Source organism: Salvelinus fontinalis, chromosome 1 (genome assembly GCF_029448725.1).
Source record: "Salvelinus fontinalis isolate EN_2023a chromosome 1, ASM2944872v1, whole genome shotgun sequence".
NCBI classification, from domain to species: Eukaryota; Metazoa; Chordata; class Actinopteri; order Salmoniformes; family Salmonidae; genus Salvelinus; species Salvelinus fontinalis.
Window position 1 is genome coordinate 82,771,678 of NC_074665.1, and position 10,428 is coordinate 82,782,105.

General features: G+C 38.5%; 1 long non-coding RNA gene across 1 annotated transcript; it reads right to left on the reverse strand.

Annotated features, from left to right (window-relative positions):
* Positions 1-1,913: 1,913 nt before the first annotated feature.
* Positions 1,914-9,892, reverse strand: LOC129862850 (uncharacterized). The gene is made up of 2 exons (XR_008760832.1): positions 3,865-9,892; positions 1,914-3,504 (listed from the first exon to the last, which is right to left on the reverse strand). It is a non-coding gene; the product is annotated as an uncharacterized LOC129862850 (long non-coding RNA).
* Between the last annotated feature and the right edge of the window lie 536 nt (positions 9,893-10,428).

Genomic DNA, 10,428 nt, shown 5'->3' on the forward strand with positions numbered 1-10,428 from the left:
ACACCACTTGCAATTGTGACGCAAATTACACTTTTTGTGGACATGTATGAGTAAACATTAATCTGAACTGGGTAATTGAACATATACATGGAAACCATGACACGCATGACCCCCCCTCCCCCACCTCCAATCACTTCATAGAGACAGTTAGGGTTACCAAAGGGGCAGTCAAGAGGTCCTCCAACCGCATTGCAAGGCTTTCCATACTTATTAGTATACTTGCCTGGGCTTCCCGGTACAGGATCAATCACCACAGGAGGGTCATCTCTCCTTACAGACATCTATTTAACTGTTGTCTGAACCACAATTGACTTTACCAGGGGTATAACACAACAAAATGCAATACCCAAAGCCAACAACCCTCCTCCCAACATGATGGTCATCCTAGCAAACATGAATCCCCACTTTAAGTTCTTATTTGGTATTATCCACAGAAATATAGATTCAAATCCTGATTTAACCTCATCTCTGGCCTTGAAATCCCTAGGTAGACCTCTAAGCAGTCCAATTGCATTAAGGTATACCTCAGGATCCTTATCATAAACCACTTTAACTCTAGGTTTAACATAGTCATCATGGAGTGATTCAATAATAGTAACCTATTTAATTGCTCTAACTAAGGCACAAGGACCAATCCATCCATCAGGCAATACATTCAACAGTTAGTTTTTTCCACACATCCAGAAACTATCAGCAATACCTCTGTCTTGATTTTTCAACATAGTAAGAGATGGCGCAACCTGAGTTATGTGACCACACAACCCTTTTCTATTCATAATCAACCCTTTATCATTACTTTTACGAACTCCCACATTCTCCAACACCCAAATAGTATCACATTCTACAGTGGTGTTTCCTACATCAATTCCTTCGGTGTGGTGTCTGTAAAAACATTCATATTTTCCTTTAACCACGGTACCTCTGTCTAATTGAGGTACATTTAATCCAGTTCTAATGTTATAGGCAGCACAATCATTGTCTCCCAGCATGGTCTCATTCAACATAGTTTTACCCCTAGTCCTTACCCAGAGCAATCCTACATTTTATGTCACACAAGAGAATAGAATACTTTCTATTGGTACAATAGTCATTTTTCCAACTTACACAGGTTTTAAATGATTCAGAAACTATTAAAAGATCAGACAAAGGTGATTTTCTTCACAAAATACAATTGTCCATTCTGTGTCTGTTTGCCATATACTTAGCCCATTCGTATCACTCCATCTTCACTACTTCTTCTCATGTGGTGTCCTTGAGTGGTTCTGATTCTGATATATCTAATTCTGTTGCTTTTTCAATGTTCTTATCTTGAGGTAGATCATTAGAGTTTATCAGAAAGTTTCAAATATCAGTAAAAACTCTGACTGATGTCTCAGGTTGCTTTGTTGGCACGGTGGTCTGCTTGGTAAAGGCAGTCGATGTCATCTAGTGGTAGCTACTGTGGTCGTCACAGCAGCCGCCACCCTTGTTGTTGTCACAGGTTCTTCCTGTTCATGTGCAGGGGTAGGATCAATCTTAATGACCGTGGTGCTACTCCCTTCGGTCACTGTTGTTCTTGTTATTTCAACTATTAATTCTTCACCTTCAACTGGTTCAATCTGATTCATGATGAGCACCCTCTCGTCTTTTTCTTTGATTAATGTCAGGTCACATCCTTTCGGGTCCCAAACGACTTCTCCCTTTGTTTGGTGATGTGTCCATCCACAGAGTGCAATCTCCGATAAGGGTTTGATCCTTATGATTGAGATAGACTTCAGTTCTCCTGCTTCTGTTATAAATTGAGGTGGAACATAGATTCTAACCTTGTCAGTCTTTTTGGATTGTTCGGCTGATTCCATTCTTCTCTTCCTGCTTCCACCATACATCTTGATTGTGCATTAGTCTGTTATTTCTATACTAGCATTCACTGTTACTTCTGTTATGTCAATGTCATTATTCTTTTGTTGTTCTAACATCAATTGTCTGTAAAGGAGGCCATTCAAAAGTTTAAAAGTCAATTGTAGGGTATCCCCATTTTCTTCAGCTTGCGGGACTTTTCCTCCTCTTTCTTCACCTGAGGCTCCCTCCTCAGGCCGGACTTAGCTTCCATCTGGAAGAGTTTCAATTTTAGGGAAGAAACGTTCTTATTCTGTTCCTTGTGAGGCCTCCTCCTCCTCTTCTGGGTGCATTAGTCGGTGCACGTGTCATATTTTGGCTTTCACTTGATTTGCTGTTTTCTTGGCTCCTCCCTGGCGTCTCAATCGTTTCCGCTGCTCCTGCTCCCTCCAGGCTCCCTCCTGGTGAATCAGCATCCTCTGTGTCCTCATCTCTATGTGGTTGTATCCTTCTCTCTGTTGGGACTCAGCTGCAGTGGTTCAGATGGTACCACGTCTGGCTTCTTTTCACTTGGACGGCCGTTCTTGTTGCTTTGGCCACCTCATAGGGTCCATCTCTCCTCGGTTGATCCCACTTCCTCCGGATCCCTCCAACGTGGACTAGATCTCCTGGTATCACTGGGAGAGGTCCTTCTGGTCCCCTTGGATCATCAGACGCAGAACCTCTCATCCTGGTTCAGGTTTCTGCCTACTTTCTGTGAAGCATTCATACTTAGAGACTTATGGCCTCTGTTCTATGATTGCACCATACATCCTCTTACTTCCATCACTCATCACACCACAAACAGACATTCCAGCTGAAGCTGGCGAACCCCTCTCCTTCTGGTTTCCTAAACATAAGACTTGGAAAACAACAGACAAAACATAACAGCATTGACAATGTTATGTGTTATGCATAAATATATTCATGCAAACTGAAATCTGAGACCATGACAATTCCCACTCTCTCTTTACCTGACTCTATGCCTCCAGGATACTTTTCTGCTGGACTCCACAAAAATAAAAGCCCTAAAAAGCTTCCTCATGCTTCCACCCAGTCTTCCCCTTTCGGCCACAGGTTCTGAGAGGTGTTCCCAAATCATGTCATTTTTACTTAGTTTCCCATCTACTCCATTTCAACTGATAATCATGTGCATAACCTACAATTAACATTCTCTCTTCTTGAATTAATTCAACACTGTATATGCTTTCATATCACTCCATTTAACATGTTTGTTTAGAGTATAATATCCTATCATCCATTCTCTTTCACATGATGTATTAAAAATAAAACAAGTAGCCTCCAAACTCAACCCAGTATGTCTATAGTGGAATCTAATCTCTCTCTCTTTCTCTCTCTGATTCCACATCCTCTGTCATGGTGTTTTCAAGCTCACCCATTATTCAGCTGGACCTTACTTCTCGTGAGACTTATGCACCCACCAAAGAGAGACAAGAAGAACTTTACCACTGCAGTGTTGTAAGAAGTATACCACCAGCCTGGTGTATCTTGATGTACACTCAGTCTCCAGAATGCAGCCCAAGCCCTTCCATTTCTGGCTGTTTTTTCCTGAGGACATACACACTAACACATGGGTTATTTCCTGACAACATTAGCAAGATCACTAAATCTTAATTTTTAATAACAGCCCTATTGTCACGATCGTGTGGCGGATTGACGGACCAAAACGCAGCAGTTGGAAAATAAGCCATCTTCTTTTATTTTTTAAAGATGACGAAAAATAAACACGAAACACTTAATACAAACTATACAAAACAACAAACGACCGTGAAGCTAAATAACGTTGTGCACATACACACACAGGCTACAAACGTTCTACATAGACAACTCTAGACATATACACTCAACACAAAACCATCTACTACACCCCATAACCCCTTTACCAAATAAACACCCAAAACCAACAAAACATAAACATTCCCCATGTCACACCCTGACCTAACTAAAATAATAAAGAAAACAAAGAATAATAAGGCCAGGGCGTGACACCTATGTAACCATTCTGCCTCAAATACCTGGCCTCCTGCCACAGAAATATTCAATGATAGTCAAATGATGTTCCCTACATCAACTGCTGTACACTAACATGTAATCAGTCAAATGTCTTCCAGTTGGATTAATATCCAATCCTATCAAAACTAAGTAATAAGTTTCTTAAACTTTTGCTCTAGTGTTCAAAATGCCACCACTTATTCTTTTTACCATATCTTTAGATATGTGAATTGTTCTATTTACTTTAGAATTTTCCCTATATTTTACACAGTCAGCTGTCTTTCCTTTTCTGTGAATTATCTCTATTATTATACATAGTTTCTAGAAATAACACCCCTTCACTACCATTACCTTCATTTATGAGTCCCCTAACCCATAACAGCCATTGTTTGATACATACTTAAAACATCCTTAAGTCAATTTATATATCATTGATATCAGTATCAATCCCTCCTCAGGAACATATACACAACCTTATGTTCCTCAAAACAAAAATAAATTGACCAAACGAGAAAAAGAGAAAAAAAAAAAAAAAAAAAAAAAATTATAATAATTACACATTTGCAATAAATTTCCACTATTCGTAATGTAATTAAACCTGGAGAAAACGTCCATCTGTTTCATTCTATGCCCATGTTATTATTGGTCTCTTTCTTCTTCATTCTTGGGTATCATCGCACAACATACTATCTTTTTATTCAATTAAACATTAGATTTTATCATTCCAATTCCAATGACATTATAAAACAAAAAAACAAACAAAAAAAAAAAAATAACTTTAATCTAATATTCTGTAAGTTTTGTCAACCACCTTGTCTCAGGATTAGTTTCCAGAGCTTCCCTAGGCCTATTAAATTTAAACAGTTCTATATCTAAATAACTAAACAGTTATTTCTTAAATACATTTTCCAACCCAATATTCAGGATAACAGTCCTTAGTGTTTACTTTAACTCAAATTTGACCTTATCTATTCAATACACAACATCCCTTTAATAATTAACATTTATACTAAACACTTTAAATACCAGTATTATCTATTTTCCAATAGCCCCGTTGTCTCAGTTCTTCTCTCATTTGTGGCCTGATAATAAAAAGATCAGTACCCCAATCCTTTAAGTCATTACTCTCCCTGGCCCATATCATTTCAGCATGTCTTTTTTTTTTAGATACAGTTCACAGGTCATCAGACACAGTTGTCCCTCACTGTTCAGTCGGTTAGGGTGGGTTTGAGCTCCACACCCACTTGTGGTGATATTCTCTCCCATGCCTTAAAGCATTCTGACGTTACCTTCTTATGATAACTCCCTTATTCCACCAGTGTTCTCTCAGATGAATTACAGATGATGTATTTATCAACAAAAACCCTCACAAACTCACACTCCAATAAACCCGTTGGAATAACTTTCAACACTTTTTATATGCATAATGAACAAAACACATTTGTGTATTTACCCAAAGACCATAACCCCAAGGAACTGATAGTTTTACCTATGAACCCATGTTATATCAAAAATAAAAATAAAAATAAACCTATTCGAATAACTTATTCAATTTAAGGGTACAACTCTTCATAATTTTCCCAGAGACATAATAGATTTTCAAAGTAATTATACAGTTTGAATAGAGTCTGGTGTCTTAAACATTTTATAAGTAAATCCCACCTGTTTCAACAATTTCTAGTAAAAGGTGATCAGTCTTTCACAGGAAATTCCTAGGATTCAGGGCATTTTGACACCATTAATATGTTTCCACTCCCCCTTTCTTTAGGAGCAACTTAAATACATTTTTCAAAAACATGTTCATCCTTTTGCATACCCAATTTGAAACTGAATTGGAAAAAACCCTTCCAATATATCTACTAATGCATATTCATTCCCAGTACATGGTGTACTCACTAGTGAACCATAAGCTAATAATAGCAAACGAACTGGACTCACTCATCCAGAACTCCATGTTTTAGCCTTATCCAGATATTTTTATTTTTAAAGCGGCTGACTTTAACTGCTTTCCACAGTAATGCAGTCTCCAATGACATTGTTGACCAGAGAAGATTAAAAAACCCTTTTTTTCCCCTTATTCTTTCTGGAAAAGAAAGTGTACATATCGTTAATATTCACAATGTTACTTTTTAGTCAGCAAACCAATAATTTTACTTATCCATAGATTTTATTCTAAAGCGTCTTTAACAGTTCCAGAGAATTGTGGTATAGAATGTCTAACAGTTAAAATTCCGTCGTTACTCTACTAGATGTCAAGTCAAACGTGATCTAATACTTCTTCTTGACCACATATAAACTGTAATCTCTATGAAACACTCATTGTTCGCTCAGAGACTATACACCGACAAGTAAAAAATTCCATTCTCACTAACCTCAAACCGATTAGTTGTTTGTTATTTTGACAACGATATAAACTCTTGTATAGCGGCATTTCCTACTACCGTACTAAGTTCTAATGTCACATTACACTAATTTTCCCATACCCGATATACCTATATCCAGAACAGAGAGCTATTTTCTTATTGGTTCTTAGATCTTGTCAATAGTTCTGCCAATCACCCGCACGTCTGCGAGGACTAGAGGAACCACACACACAACCTCATCGCAATGTATTTTCTGATCATATAATGTTGACATCAGAACGCCTGCAAATCGAGCTTCACATTTTGGTCCCATGTGACTGTTTATTTATTTATTTTTCCTAAATACTCACATGTATTATACACCTTTTATTTACTATTTTTCCGAGGTAAAGCTAATCCCCTTTCCAATTAATAATTCATTTGTCACATCACTTAATTTATTTTATCGAAACCTACTCTATATAGTACAGACATTATTTCTGAATACTACAGATGACTTAATGTCTTATTCTAGGACAGTACTTCAAATATCACTGTGTTTTTCCCTTTACAGATATCACTATTTTTATTCATTTTATAATTCTAATCAATTTTATGATTACATTTACATTACATTTAAGTCATTTATCAAATGCTCTTATCCAGAGCGACTTACAAATTGGAAAGTTCATACATATTCATCCTGGTCCCCCATGGGAATTTAACCCTCAACCCTGGCGTTGCAAGCACCATGCTCTACCAACTGAGTCACACCAGTCCACTGCCCGCTCCTTTAAGATCTCTATCTAACATCTTACGTTTACCTTTATTAATTTATTTTGTCTATACTATCTTACCTCTTCTCTATATTCCTAATATTTCATTGTCTTTTATCCCATTTTACTGTTTAATTCCCGATTCACGGTTTTAGTGAAACAAACTTCTCATATTCTGGTCTCTGTCCTTCAGGCTATTTTTAGACCGCAGTCTCTGTGGGTACAGAGTGATCGACGGCCTCTTTTTTCCTCTTCCTTTGTTACACCGTTCGTGAATCCTTAATCTGTCCTGAATTTCACTATTTATCACTATTTATCTTAACTAACCTAGATTCGTTTTTAACTTTATAGTACAATTTCAATTTATCGACGATTCTACTTTCTGTCTTGTTACACACTATTTGGTTTAATCCTCTTTTATTATCTTTATGGTTATTTATTTTAACACCTTTTTTAGTATTCTACTATGGTCGCTTATTACTTTATCACATCAGTGTTTTTATCCTTGATTATAACTTATTTTACTTCGATGTTCCTTAATTTCATTCCATCTGCCTAATAGCAGTTAACTGCACTCTCCTTCTCAAATTACACTCAGTTAACTGTCAGAAAGGCTTGCGCATGCCTCTTCCTACCAGCAGTTGGTCACAGACACACACACAACCCAACCTGTCCTTTCTTTCTTCCTAATGTTCTATCTCTACACAGATCTACTCATTTCTTACAACATTATCATTCATCCTTTTATGTTTCATCCGTTCATTCAATCCCTTTGTTTTTACCTCAAAACAACTCAGTTCTTTCTTTATTTACTTAATCCCTTTGTTCAACATAAGCCTAGGCTAATAGGATTTCTACGATATGACGAGAGACTACTGTCTAATCTGATCAGCTTGTCTTCATATCCTACCCACCCCCCAATACTGATCTTTTCTTCTTTTATTAGAGTAGTATTGTGGCGTGACCTACTGAATTACAAAACCCTGTTAGCTAGACAGAGCGGTTTTTTATTCGCAGGATTTCTTTTGCATTTGAACGCCGCACAATCGGGCAAACGTCCTAAATATTCATCCGTACAGTCCTCCTTTCAGAGCGTTAACCATGAAATATTTATTTAACTACTGATTTATGTTTCGACCGTATAAACTACTTTTGCAGTTGAACGCCGCACAATCGGGCAAACGTTTTTTCTACAACCTAATATTTATAAGCTACTTTTGCAGTTGAACGCCGCACAATCGGGCTAACGTTTTCCTACAACCTAATATTTATAAGCTACTTTTGCAGTTGAACGCCGCACAATCGGGCTAACGTTTTTCCTGCCTTCTAAATATTCATCCGTTCAGTCCCCCGTTCTGGGGCGGTATCCATGAAGTATTTATTTACTAAATATCCACCCAATCAGACCTCTTTAAAAATGTTCCTTTTTTAAAGAGCGGTGGCTTTCTAACTACTTATTTATGCAGTTCTCTGTTATCTTTAGAGCCATTATTCATAAGTAACCTGTCCAAGCATTCCTTCTACTAATTTTATTGAAGAGGTATCACAGGATTTTCTACCTACATTATCTGTTTTTACCGTATGAGCTGTCCGACATTATAGCCAGCCATCTCAGCCAGATGGCACAAACAAGCACATCATTTAAGCTACACATTCGAACGGTCTAATCAGAACGAGCGCATGCTCCACTAAACACCTAACACAAGCAAAGTTCACATCGCCTATTCACTCATTCTCTATACATGCACATGCATTTATATTTAATACAATTCCCCAAATTACACATACATGCAAATTTATTTGAATTCAAAAGTTCTTTCGTTTTTACTGGTTTCTTTTTAGGAAATTTGAAAGAGAGACTTACATGGCGCCTCTCTCGCTGAGACAGGATCTCTGAAGCAATCCATACAAACATTTCAACTATGTAAGAACAAGCTTACCTTTTTATAGTTGTGGCCATAGTGTTTGCAAGATTGTCCAAAGAAACTATCTCCAGCCCTGGACGCCATTCCTCAGTCCCTGTCCCTCCTGGCTCAGCTCGCCAAATATGTCGTGGAAAATCATCTCAGAAATATAACGCTTTATCAGAACTTGTGAAATCAAAACATGCTTTTATTTACAATAGTATAACCATCTCTGAAGTCCCACGGAACACACACCCCCAGAGCACTAGTTCGCTCTTTATATTTATACCCACATAGTATTGTCCGTCCCCTATGAAGTCATTCACCACCATCTGCCTTCAATCAGTTTATAATGGTGGCCGGACCCTCTATCCCAGTGTCTCAACTTTCTTCATGTGCCTGTGTGTCTGACATGTATGTCCATAATGGACTGGTCAGACTATATTTCTAGTGGGTCTAAGTGGCCTAAACACATATTTCTCTGACATGTGTATCTCTTTAAAGAATCAGCAGACTATGTGTCTAATGGGTCTAAGTGTCCAGCCACCCCAGGCATATTTCTCTGGTATGTATGCTTTTCTAGTGGAATGAGTAGACTATAAATCTAGTGTGTCAAAGCGCCCTGTAGGCGCCCGCATGTCTGGTCAACCCGCCAGCACAATGGAGAATATACAAGGGTCAGAGGGCCAGAACATCCCCCAGTAGACCTCCATCACCACGGTCCCATGACCCCTGTCAACATGCGGTTCGCTACCACCACACCATCTGCCAATCTTCGGTTTCCTGTATTTACCAGAATGGCAAATGCATTCACATCTGCCTTCTTATACTATTTACCTGTCTATTGTTTAATAGTGTGATATCTACCTACATATGTCACTTACTCCTACAATACAGAGAAGAGAGTTGGTCCAAGAATTGAACCCTGTGGCACCCCCATAGAGACTGCCAGAGGCCCGGACAACAGACCCTCCGATTTGACACACTGAAATCTATCAGAGAAGTAGTTGGTGAACCAGGCGAGGCAATCATTTTAGAAACCAAGGCTGTCGAGTCTGCCGATGAGGATTTCGTGATTGACAGAGTCGAAAGCCTTGGCCAGGTCAATGAATACGGCTGCACAGTATTGTTTCTTATCGATGGCGGTTAAGATATCGTTTATGACCTTGAGCGTGGCTAAGGTACACCCATGACCAGCTCTGAAACCAGATTGCATAGCGGAGAAGGTATGGCGGGATTCGAAATGGTCGGTAATCTGTTTGTTGACTTGGCTTTCGAAGACCTTAGAAAGGCAGGGTAGGATAGATATAGGTCTATAGCAGTTTGGGTCAAGTGTCCCCCCCTTTGAAGAGGGGGATGACCGCAGCTGCTTTCCAATCTTTAGGAATCTCAGACGACACGAAAGAGAGGTTGAACAGGCTAGTAATAGGGGTGGCAACAATTTCAGCAGATCATTTAGGAAATAAAGGGTCCAGATTATCTAGCCTGTCTGATTTGTAGGGGTTCAGATTTTGCAGCTCTTTCAGAACATCAGCTGAC